The 12,181-nt window shown below is 48.6% G+C and overlaps 1 protein-coding gene across 1 annotated transcript in view; it reads left to right on the forward strand.

The window, feature by feature from the left end:
- Positions 1 to 4,670: 4,670 nt before the first annotated feature.
- ZC3H12B (zinc finger CCCH-type containing 12B) overlaps positions 4,671 to 12,181 on the forward strand; it is an 84,141-nt gene continuing 76,630 nt past the window's right edge. The window contains exon 1 of the mRNA XM_075323894.1: positions 4,671 to 5,001. The gene's annotated coding sequence lies outside the window, so the exon portion shown is untranslated. The remainder of the gene's footprint in view (positions 5,002 to 12,181) is intronic.

A 12,181-nucleotide genomic window follows, 5' to 3' on the forward strand; every position in this document is an offset into this window, starting at 1 on the left:
ACGGTTAGGTAAGGAATAGCAATATGCACCCAGAACTGTACGTGGTTCTGGGAGCATATTGGATCTGACATGTTCCCTTTTGTTGGTATATGCAGATGAGGACTTCTTTGTATGTGTGAAGGAGGACTTTATGCTGATCTAACAGTAGATGGCGATGTTGTGTAAAGTTTCCTTACTCACTGTATTATAAAAAGTCTCTTGTTTTCTTCCTGGTTTTCGCTTTCTCTTCCTGATGCAATGCTGTATAACTGTGCATATCATTACCTCATGTTCTAAGAAGTAAAGAGCTTGTTATCCCATGTAATCTGCTCTGTGAACTTTGTTCTACACCTGTGAAGCTAGAAGCTGTGCAACACCATTAAATAATAGATGTTAGTGTAGGTATCTCAGGTCATGATCCGGCGCCTCCTCTCTTCTTGTGATCACCTCCTCCTTCTTGCTTCCTGTGGATGACGTGTTCTACATCATCCACACAGTGTCCTCCATCGCACTCCTGCACAGGCGCACTTCTCTTCCCTGCCAAGGACAGAGCTAAGTATTATAGTGGGTATGCGCAAGGAAAGGCCAAAGAATGAATGTGCATGCGCTCTACAGTACTTTGCTCTGCCCTTGGTAGGTAAGAAAAGTGCACCTGTGCAGGAGCGCAATGGAGGACACTGTGTGGATTAAGTAGGACACGTCATCCATACAGAGCAGGAGGAGGATGGTGATTACAAGTAGAGAGGAGAAGACAGATCAAGACCTGAGCTGCTCATCAGACTGCCCCATAGATGAGCTATTTTTTGTGCCTTGCAGAGCAGATTGGGAACCTATATAAAGTATTCTAGAATATGTATATAAGAGCCCACTGGTGGTGGCCACAAGTTATAAGGGAAAAACCTGGTGATAAGTTCTCTTTAAGGCTGAGGCCACATGGGGATTAGTGCGAGTCCCCGCATGACACTCGGCTCACGCTCGCAGCACAACAGGAGCCGAATGTCATGCGAGTGTCATGCGACTGTGGTCCGATCATGCAATCAGACCAAAGCTGCGGAGAGGAGGGCCGGTGCTGAGGAGTGGACGGATTTATCTCCCTATCTCCTCCGTTGCTGGCTGATGCAAGAATCGTACTGCTCTTGCGTTACACCGGTGTAAAACGAGAGCAATACGATGTTTCTCTCGACCCATAGACTTGTATGGGTGCGAATGGAACAGGATCGCTTTACACCCGCAGCATGCTGCGACTGTTTTCTTGGTCCGATTAGGGCTGAGAAAACAATCGCTCATGGGAGCGGGCCCATAGAGTAATATAGGTCCGAGTGGAATGCATGTTTTTATCGCAGTCCACTCTCTCCGTATTACTCACCGTGTGTGCTGACCCTAAAATACTTAGTGGTTGCTGTCTTCTGCCATTTCTAGCGCTGCTCCCATCCTCTCCTACATCATGTGATTGCAGTTGTGGCAAGCCGGCTCTCACAGTATTGTGGTGAGGACCAGAAGTCACTTCTCAATGTAAGTCTATAAAGCGGGCTTTACACGCTACGATATATCAAACGATATGTCGTCAGGGTCACGTCGTAAGTGACGCACATCCGGCATCGTTTGACATATCGTAGCGTGTGACAGCTACGAGCGACTGTGAACGAGCAAAAATACTCACATTATCGTTGCTCGTTGACACGTCGCTCATTTTCAAATAATCGAACGTCTGGTTGTTCATTGTTCCTGAGGCAGCACACATCGCTCCGTGTGACACCCCGGGAACGATGAACTGCAGCTTACCTGCGTCCCGCCGGCAATGCGGAAGGAAGGAGGTGGGCGGGATGTTTACGTCCCGCTCATCTCCGCTCCTCCGCTTCTATTAGGCGGCCGCTGTGTGACGTCGCTGTGACGCCGAACGTCCCACCCCTTCAAGAAGTGGATGTTCGCATCCCACAGCAAGGTCATTCGGGAGGTAAGCACGTGTGATGGGGGTTACAGCATTGTGCGACATGAGCAAGAAATTGCCCGTGCCGCACAAACGATGGGGGCGGGTGCGATCGTACATGCGAACGCACGATTAATCGACACGTGGAAGGTACTCCTTAGGCTATGTGCCCACGGGAGAATGTAGCTGCGGATTTTTCGGTATCAAAATCCGCAGCTGTCCCCCGGAATCCGCACCTTAGCATAGGTGCGGATTTGACGCGGATTTGACGCGGATTTCGTTGCGGATTTTGATGCGGATTTTGATGCGGATTTTGTCCATTGTACTCTAAGGCTATGTGTCCACGGCAGAATGTACCTGCGGATTTTTCTGCATGAAAATCCGCGACTTTTGCCTCAAATCCGCACCTTTTTTTTGCCGCGGATTTGCCGCGGATTTTGATGCAGATTTTATTTTTTTTTTTTCCCCATTCTATACCCAAAATCCGCACCAAAATCCGCAACAATAATTGACATGCTGCAGATTTTTCCGGATCAAAATCCGCGGCAAATCCGCCGCGGAAAAATCCGCAGCATGGACACAGCATTTCCAAAATGCCATTGAAATGGCTTGGAAGTGCCGCTGCTGCAGATTTTCGGAAAATCCGCGGCAAATCCGCGGCAAAATCCGCGCAAAATCCACAGCGTGGGCACATAGCCTTAGACTCTGACTAAGGCTATGTGCCCACGCTGCGGAAAATGCGCGGATTTTGCCGCGGATTTCTTACAAAGTATTTCTCTACGTTGGGGTCCCTAGCTTGTGTGTGTGAACTCCACTCTATGTCTGAACTGGGTGCAAAAAACCTAAATTTCACATTTCATTCTTACAAATAGCTATTGAATTTTTCATGTCAGTATTCACACAGCAGTTTCTGCTATTCCATGTATTCCCCTTCCATAGTCACTGGTGTGCATACCTTATCTCCCCATAGTGATGTTTTTTAGGTTTTTTGCACCCAGTTCAGACATAGAATGGAGTTCCAAACGTTATTCCTTAATGTTAGTAGTTTTTCGTTTGTGAACCCTCCCCATACACACCTATTGCCAATCCACATTATACGCATATATAGCCTGGGTCTCAGCGTCCCATACACGGTAAGTTTTTTAACTGCATGAGAGGACACACACAAGCTAGGTACCCCAACGTAGAGAAATACTTTGGCGTAGTGTTGGGGCTCTATTGCATTGATCAATTCAGTAGCTAAATTTCTCTTTATTCATATATTCATGGCAGTAATGCAGGTTCCATTTTTCACATTTCATTCTTACAAATAGCTATTGAATTTTTCATGTCAGTATTCACACAGCAGTTTCTGCTATTCCATGTATTCCCCTTCCATAGTCACTGGTGTGCATACCTTATCTCCCCATAGTGATGTTTTTTAGGTTTTTTGCACCCAGTTCAGACATAGAGTGGAGTTCCAAACGTTATTCCTTAATGCAGGAACGACAAACAACATCGTACCTGCGGTCGACTTGACATTATGAAAATGATCGACGCTACTCAGATCACCGATTTTCGACGCTTTTGCAATCGTTTATCGGCGCATCTAGCATTTACACGCTGCGATGTCGCTACCGGCGCCGGATGTGCGTCACTAACGACGTGACCCCGACAATATTCTGGATGCGATGTCGCAGTGTGTAAAGTACCCATAAAGGGCCTGTTACACGCAGTGATTTATCGTGCGATCGCATGAGTGATCGCACACGCCCCCATCGTTTGTGTATTACAGGCAATTAGTGGCGCACAAAGTCGGTAACCCCCGTCACACGTACTTACCTCCCGAACGACCTCGCTGTGGGCGGCGAACATCCACTTCCTGAAGGGGGAGGGACGTTCGGCGTCACAGCGACGTCACACAGCGGCCAGCCAATAGAAGCGGAGGGGCGGTGATGAGCGGGACGTAACATCCCGCCCACCTGCTTACTTCAGCATCGCTGGCGGGATGCAGGTAAGCTGCAGTTGATCGTTCCCGGGGTGTCACATGGAGCGACATGTGCTGCCTCGGAAACAATGAAGAACCGGCGCGCAGAAGGACGATCGATTATTTGAAAACGAGCGGCGTGTCAACGAGCAACGATAAGGTGAGTATTTTTGCTCGTTCACAGTCGCTCGTAGCTGCCACACGCTACGATATGTCAAAACGATGCTGGATGTGCGTCACTAACGACATGACCCCGACGACATATCGTTAGATATATCGTAGCGTGTAACGGGCCCTTTTCACTACTGCACCGTGACCGCTGGGCCCTGAACCTACTGTGTATATAGCTGTTATCAGTCATTGTGATCCTGTCTGTGTGGATACTGAGACTGCTGAAAAGATTTCTTCGCAGAACATGAAGTGTGAAGAAAAGTGGAATATGGAAAATGACATTTCAGATTTTTTAAAATATTTTTAAAAACTGCATTTTCCATAAAACTTAATTTCAGTAGTCTTCCTCTGATGACAAGTTTCCTTATAAATCACATTCAGATCTTTTTGTCCATTTCTTTTCTAGCTATTAAAAAAAAAAAAAAAAAAACAGCAGCAATTTACAAGGTCAGTAGTCGGTCGGCCGATAATTGAATACGAGCTCTTTCTCGTCCCCTATATCGGGGCTCCTGTATGTGCCATGTGTCTTCTGTCGGTGTGATGCCCCACACCGAGCCCCGCACACCGCCGGCCGGCAGACTGCGGGAGACACTTCCACCTCCCCTCCATAGGTGGCGCTGCGCTTCAGGTTTCGCAGGCCCGGCCGCCCGCCGTTGCTAGGAGACGTGGAGCGGGCGGTGTGTGGGCAGCTGCAGGCAGCGCTGGGGAGCTGGTGCCGCGGGCTCGGGCTGAGGTGGAGGAGGGACGGCGGGAGCTGCAGGGCCCGGACCTGGATGAAGGCCGCTCCCGGCGTGTGCCCACCGCTCCAGGGCTTGGCTGAGGCCTGTCCGCGCCGTGCTGTGCTGCTGGAGGACTACACCGGAGGATACGGCGCCCTCATGTACAGCAGCCTGGCGCCCCGCACTGCCCTCCGCCATCCGGCTACATCGGGGATGAGGAGCAGCGCAGACGGGCCGTGGTGAGTGTCATGGGCCCCTGCGACCCTCCCACAGGCAGTGCCCCCTGTGCCAGTGTGTGACGGGAACGCCCCCACCCCGCTCTGCGGATGGGGCACCCTGGTATTTACTGCCCCAAACATGTCTGTTACCAGCTACTAGTGTTATTACATGGCAGCCTGTGCCAGGAGGAGCTCACTGTGCCAGGAGGAGCTCACTGTGCCAGGAGGAGCTCACTGTGCCAGGAGGAGCTCACTGTGCCAGCAGAGCGGTCCGCAGAGGCCACTCACCTGAACTCTACAGTCAGTGGTGCCCCCATAGCTTACCTGTCTCCCCATATATCCCTCCCCCATATCTCTCCCTATATTATTCCCCCCCCATCGCTCTTCATGTATCAGCCCTGACCGCTAGGATAAGTCACATGGTGAAATCGGTGCCCGGCTGCTCTCATCACATCAGTATAACGTCAGGCCCAGCCCAGCGGGTTGTTCCCGAGTCAGGGGCTGCTCCCGAGTCTGGCGGTCCTCCGCGTCAGGGGCTGCTCCCGAGTCTGGCGGTCCTCCGCGTCAGGGGCTGCTCCCGAGTCTGGCGGTCCTCCGCGTCAGGGGCTGCTCCCGAGTCTGGCGGTCCTCCGCGTCAGGTGCTGCTCCCGAGTCTGGCGGTCCTCCGCGTCAGGGGCTGCTCCCGAGTCTGGCGGTCCTCCGCGTCAGGGGCTGCTCCCGAGTCTGGCGGTCCTCCGCGTCAGGGGCTGCTCCCGAGTCTGGCGGTCCTCCGCGTCAGGGGCTGCTCCCGAGTCTGGCGGTCCTCCGCGTCAGGGGCTGCTCCCGAGTCTGGCGGTCCTCCGCGTCAGGTGCTGCTCCCGAGTCTGGCGGTCCTCCGCGTCAGGTGCTGCTCCCGAGTCTGGCGGTCCTCCGCGTCAGGGGCTGCTCCCGAGTCTGGCGGTCCTCCGCGTCAGGGGCTGCTCCCGAGTCTGGCGGTCCTCCGCGTCAGGGGCTGCTCCCGAGTCTGGCGGTCCTCCGCGTCAGTTAGTCCTCCAAGTGTCCATGTATAGGTGTCCAGCATGTGACCCACACCAAGCAATGATGGCAGTAGTGTGGCACCTTAACTGGCACATGCCGGCCACTAGTTCACGCACACACTGGCACATCTCTCCTGCCAGATCAGAGCGGATATAAGTGTTTCCCGTTTTGTGTTGCAATATTTATGGTGATTTTAGTTTTAGCTTTTTTTTTTTTTTTTTTTTTTTTTTTTTTAAAAGTTTAGGTACCCGATAACTCAGGTGATTGCCAGTGATCGGATTTGAGCCCCTATGCAATGCTGTAACATCCTTGGTATCAAGTCACTGTAACAAAACACTCTAAAATGTACAACTTTTATTAAGATACATTAAAATATCCAATAGACATAACATGTAACAATTACAGACAGAAGACATAATAAATTGAGGGTAGCATCCATATGATATAATGACAGATATGATGCATGTAAAAGAAGAATCCAATATTATCTGTCTGCTGATCTATTAGCCATAGTATATAGGAGTCAATCAGTCCCAAGCCTGATGTCCAACCAATCAAAATGTAGTGATGCTCAGATCTATATCACTATATCGGAGACTAGAGGGAAGTGAGACGTCCATCATTGCTGCTTCTGCCAGATGTGGCCCATTAGCAAATCCCTATAGACTGGTGCTGGTATCTCCACTGTGTTGGTAGGAGACCTCTTTGAAATGTAGGTGTCTATAAGTGACTGGAAGGGTGATCCCATTATCTTATTGTGGTGCCTACCCAATCTGTAGGAGCGGAGAAATGGAAATGAGTGCCATCTGGCCCTGCTGGAATCCTTCTTTTCAAGAATGGCAGACGATATCGTAGCAGATGTCTGCTGCAGCTAATCGGTAAGATCAGCCGTTCTCCAGTCCTGTTGTGACCGTGCGCGCTCGAGATCTGAAGAAGCAAGGGCGCATGCGCCGCCCTCTCAGGCACAAGGCTGGGTAATTGCGGGCTTCAGAACCATGGTGCCGGAGATAAGCGCTATGCGCAGGCGCCAACTCTGACGCCATGTTACTGAATAGAAAAATTTGCATAGAGCCAGAGAGAGGGAGGAACAGACAGCGGGTGGGGGGTGGAGGCGTTAATCCATGTGCATAACCCTCCCGTACATTATCAGCAGAGGTGCAACTGTCAGTTAAAAAGATGATGAATTTTTAAACTTTACAAACTTGGATTTCAAAGACTACACATCCGAGCTGCCCACTAATGGTATGTACACAATGTGCCTGATAGTGCCAGCACTGCACTGGCTGCACCTTATATACCAAAATACTGATGTTCGGTTCCCTTTAATATCAGTGTTTATCCGGCCGTAATGTCCCTCATAACTGAACACTAATAGTCTGTATATGTGTATGCTTGGTTAATAGTAACTATAAATGACCCTGAAGAACCTCTATACAGTGAGGAGAAACGTGTTGGGCAGTCTGATATAATAGGTTTCTAAGGGATATTTTTGCCCTGTATGAAACCAACTGGGTATCTGCTATATTAATATTCTGAAATGATATTGGTGCTGGGGCATGAAGCTGAGCTAGGGTGTTGCATCCAGATAGTAGATATCTGGCATTTATATATATATTTCTTATTCTTTGATTCATACTGATATGACTATAACTTGGTGACGTGAATTTAACCAGCATTATATTTTAGGTCAGTATTACCTTTTGAGATTGACTATGTGAGCTATGATTAGTGATATAGATCTGACCATCACTCTATTTTAATTGGATTGACATCACGTTTGGACTGATCGACTCCTCTATACGATGACCAATAGAACAGCAGACAGATAATACTGGATTCTTCTTTTTCACGCATCATATCTGTGATTATATCATATGGATCCTGCCCCCAATTTATTATATCTTTATGTCTGTATTGCTATGTCCTTTTGTGCACTGGATTGTTACAGGTTATGTCTATTGGATATTTTAATGTATCTTAATAGAAGTTGTAAATTTTAGAGTGGTTTTTTTACGGTGAAAGGATTCTTTTTGACACACTTGATATATATATTTTTTTCGGTGACCTAACATCCTTGTTATAATAATATTTTCAGTTGTAAGCAAAATGCAGGGATCTGGGAGCCACTGGGTGGGGGACACTATGCACCATAACATTGCATAGTGAGGACGCCAGCTCCTGCATATTCACTTAATTTCATAGAATAAGGCTAGTTCACTTGCGTTGGACGGCTTCCATAGCATTGCGTTGTGTGACGGATGCATCGGATGCGTTGCATATAGTGGCACAACGCAATGCTACGGATCGTACAAAATAACGGAAAGCGTTATTTATTTATTTTTTTTCTTCTTTACAGTACCGGCAGCCGACTATTGTGAACGATCAGCTGATCCCTCTTAATAGCCGGCGGCCGAGCGCTCTCACGTGCCGGTGGCCGAGCGCTCAGCTGAGTGCCCTGACATGCCGACGGCCGAGCACTCAGCTGAGTGCCCTGACGTGCCGACGGCCGAGCGCTCAGCTGAGTCCCCCGACATGCCGGCGGCCGAGTGCTGAGCTGAGTGCCCTGACATGCCGGCGGCCGAGCGCTCAGCTGAACGTTCGGCCACCGAGAAATAAAATAAAGTTTGTGATTTAAAAAAAAAAAAAAGAGAGAGCATGCGCAGTGAAAAATAAAGGTTTCCGCTGCTCAAAAAAACGTTACATGCAGCGTTCCATCCGCCCGGCGCAGCGTCAAAATAACGATGCTGCGTCGTCCAGCGGATGCAACGCTGACACTTGCGTTACAGTGCATTGTCCATACAAGTCTATGGAGAATAGCGCAGTGCGTTAACGGACTGCGCTATTCTCCATAGTGACGGACTGCGCTGAATGCAAGTGTGAAAGTAGCCTAAGGCCTCATTCAGACGTCACTTCTTTTCACAGAGGAGAAAAATGGAACAAGTATCAGTGGATTTTATCAGTTTGGTCCGATTTTCTTCAGTTGCTTTTGTATGTGGGGGGAAAAGTTTCTCCACCTTCTCAGGCTATGAGCACACAGTGCATTTTTATCATGTGTTTAGTGCAGTTTGTGCCAGCAAAGTCTATGAGAATTCTGAAGTTTTGATTTTTTTTTCTTTGCAGATTTGTAGCAGAAAATAAACTGCAGCATGTCAATTTCTTCAACTTTCTTGCCAGGGGTTTTCCACCCCAAATGCATTAAAAATGCAGCGTTTTTCCTGCCAGGAGATGCAGATTTAGGTGCAGAAAGTTCTTCAAATACTCATCGTGTGCACATAGCCCTACAGATCATGAAAATCTGCTCTCGGATGGCATCTAAGTGCTGCATGTTTTTTTCTTTTTTTTTCTATGACTCATTCGCCTTCTTTACCAATTTTGATCCAACACTTGGATTAATATTGAGCATCTCCACAATTTTGCACCAATCGCTCTGTGGACGGAAAGTCATGAACATGTGAACAGCCCTGTTCATTATTCTAGGTACAAATCTGATCAATCAAAAGCATGGAGCACTCATACACATTAAAGGGAATCCGTCACCAGGTTTTTCCCTTAGGGTACGCTCACACGAGCGTATAACTCGCATGAGTATCGGACCGCATCACTCGGTGTGGCCGCACACTCTCCGGACAGGAGCATGTCAGCCGCATAGAAATACATGCAGCTGAGCCGCTCCTGTCAGCAGAGAAGCTAGGCGCGCCGGGTGATGCGGTCCGATACTCATGCGAGTTATACGCTCGTGTGAGCGTACCCTTAGGCCGCTTTCCCATTGCATTTTTACCTACATTCACTGGTCTCATCAGGGCATCCATCCGAACCCCCCCTCCCCCACCCCGCAAAACGTGTTTTGCGACGCATACACCGACGGGACAATTGACTATAATGGAGCAGACGAGTCAGCGTGTGCTCTGTCTTGCACTATTTTTGGGCATATACGTTTTCTGCAGGCGGACACCCAGACGTAGTAGACTACATTTGGGTGTCCGCCTGCAGAAAATGTATATGCCTGAAAATGGCGCAAGATTGAGCATATGCTGACTCTGTCTGCTCCATTATAGTCAGTGGCCCGTTGGCGTATGCGTCCAAAACACGTTTTGCGGGGCGAAGTGAGGTTCAGACGGATGTCCCGACCGGACCAGTGAACATAGGTAAAATGGCAATGTGAAAGCGGCCCTATAATCTGTAGGCAGCACCAGTCAGCCCTTATATACAGCATTCTAGAATACTGTATATAAGAGCCCAGGCTGCTCTGTATAACTTAAAAAACCTCTTTACTGCAGGGAGGTCCAGTACAATGGGCGTCACTGCTCTCGGTCCAGCACTTCCTCCATCTTGTGTGATTGCTGTCCTTCTACTCAGCCCCGTATGGATGATGCACTATGAAGCCGGGTGTACGCGTCTCGGATTCAGAGAGAGTACACATGACCGGAAGTGTGACGGACTTCTGACCACACGCACACTTAGCCTAAAGCCAGAGTCATCAGCGGTGCAACAGACACAGGTACGCGTGACCGCTAATGACGCTGGACATTGAATAGCATGTTAGCAAGCTCCTGTGGGCGTACTAAGAAGGCGGAATGAGTGCAGAAACTAACACCCTTGGGACTAGTTCCTGCGCTCATTAGCATATTAAAAAGGTTCTTTAGAAATAAGTGTTCTGCAGATATCTTTATCTATGCTGCTAGATGCTGGGACAGTTAGGTCCTGTGCGCACGCTGCGTATTTACCGCGGAATTGCTGCAGAAAATGTGTCTAACATTGCTGCAGTCATTCCCCAGCAAATCCTATGGGTTTAAAAAAATGCTGTGCGCACACTGTTTTTTTTTTTTTTTTTTTTCTACCCTCGGAATTAATGAGCATGTCACTTCTTTTCCGCAGGTACCTGCGGTTTTTGCCACAGATAATGTTAAAAAAATGCGGGGACCAACTTGTGGAAAATCCGTGAAAAATCGCGTCAAAAACGTGGGTGCGGGATTCATTCCGAGGGTCCGACTTTTTCTTAAGAAAAAGTCACTTTCTAGTGCGCACATAGCCTTAGGCAGGCATTAGCAATATGTACCCAGAACTGCTTTTGGTTCTGGGTGCATATTGCACCTGACAGGTTCCCTTTAAGGCCACGTTCACACGTTGAGTATTTGGTGAGGTGTTTACCTAATTTTTTGTAGCCAAAACCAGGAGAGGAACAATCGGAGGAAAAGTATAATAGAAACACTGCACCACTTCTGTATTATTCACCCACTCCTGGTTTTGACTTACAAATACAGAGGTAAAACCTCACCAAATACTCCACGTGTGCAAGTGGCCTTATACAGATGCCCCGTGATGCCTTCCTCTTGTTTATACTACACCTGTCCCTTAAGACGTCACCTGATGATTACTCCTCACCATTTGCATTTCTCTGCTGAGTGTCCGTCCTCTGTAGAATAGTGGCTTATCTTGGTTCTCGGCTCTCTCTGCTGAGTGTCCGTCCTCTGTAGAATAGTGGCTTATCTTGGTTCTCGGCTCTTTCTCTGCTGAGTGTCCGTCCTCTGTAGAATAGTGGCTTATCTTGGTTCTCGGCTCTCTCTGCTGAGTGTCCGTCCTCTGTAGAATAGTGGCTTATCTTGGTTCTCGGTTCTTTCTCTGCTGAGTGTCCGTCCTCTGTAGAATAGTGGCTTATCTTGGTTCTCGGCTTTCTCTGCTGAGTGTCCGTCCTCTGTAGAATAGTGGCTTATCTTGGTTCTCTGCTCTTTCTCTGCTGAGTGTCCGTCCTCTGTAGAATAGTGGCTTATCTTGGTTCTCGGCTCTTTCTCTGCTGAGTGTCCGTCCTCTGTAGAATAGTGGCTTATCTTGGTTCTCGGCTCTTTCTCTGCTGAGTGTCCGTCCTCTGTAGAATAGTGGCTTATCTTGGTTCTCGGCTCTTTCTCTGCTGAGTGTCCGTCCTCTGTAGAATAGTGGCTTATCTTGGTTCTCGGCTCTTTCTCTGCTGAGTGTCCGTCCTCTGTAGAATAGTGGCTTATCTTGGTTCTCGGCTCTTTCTCTGCTGAGTGTCCATCCTCTGTAGAATAGTGGCTTATCTTGGTTCTCGGCTCTTTCTCTGCTGAGTGTCCGTCCTCTGTAGAATAGTTTCTTATCTTGGTTCTCTGCTCTTTCTCTGCTGAGTGTCCGTCCTCTGTAGAATAGTGGCTTATCTTGGTTCTCGGCTCTT

Source organism: Anomaloglossus baeobatrachus, chromosome 9 (assembly GCF_048569485.1).
Source record: "Anomaloglossus baeobatrachus isolate aAnoBae1 chromosome 9, aAnoBae1.hap1, whole genome shotgun sequence".
NCBI classification, from domain to species: domain Eukaryota; kingdom Metazoa; phylum Chordata; class Amphibia; order Anura; family Aromobatidae; genus Anomaloglossus; species Anomaloglossus baeobatrachus.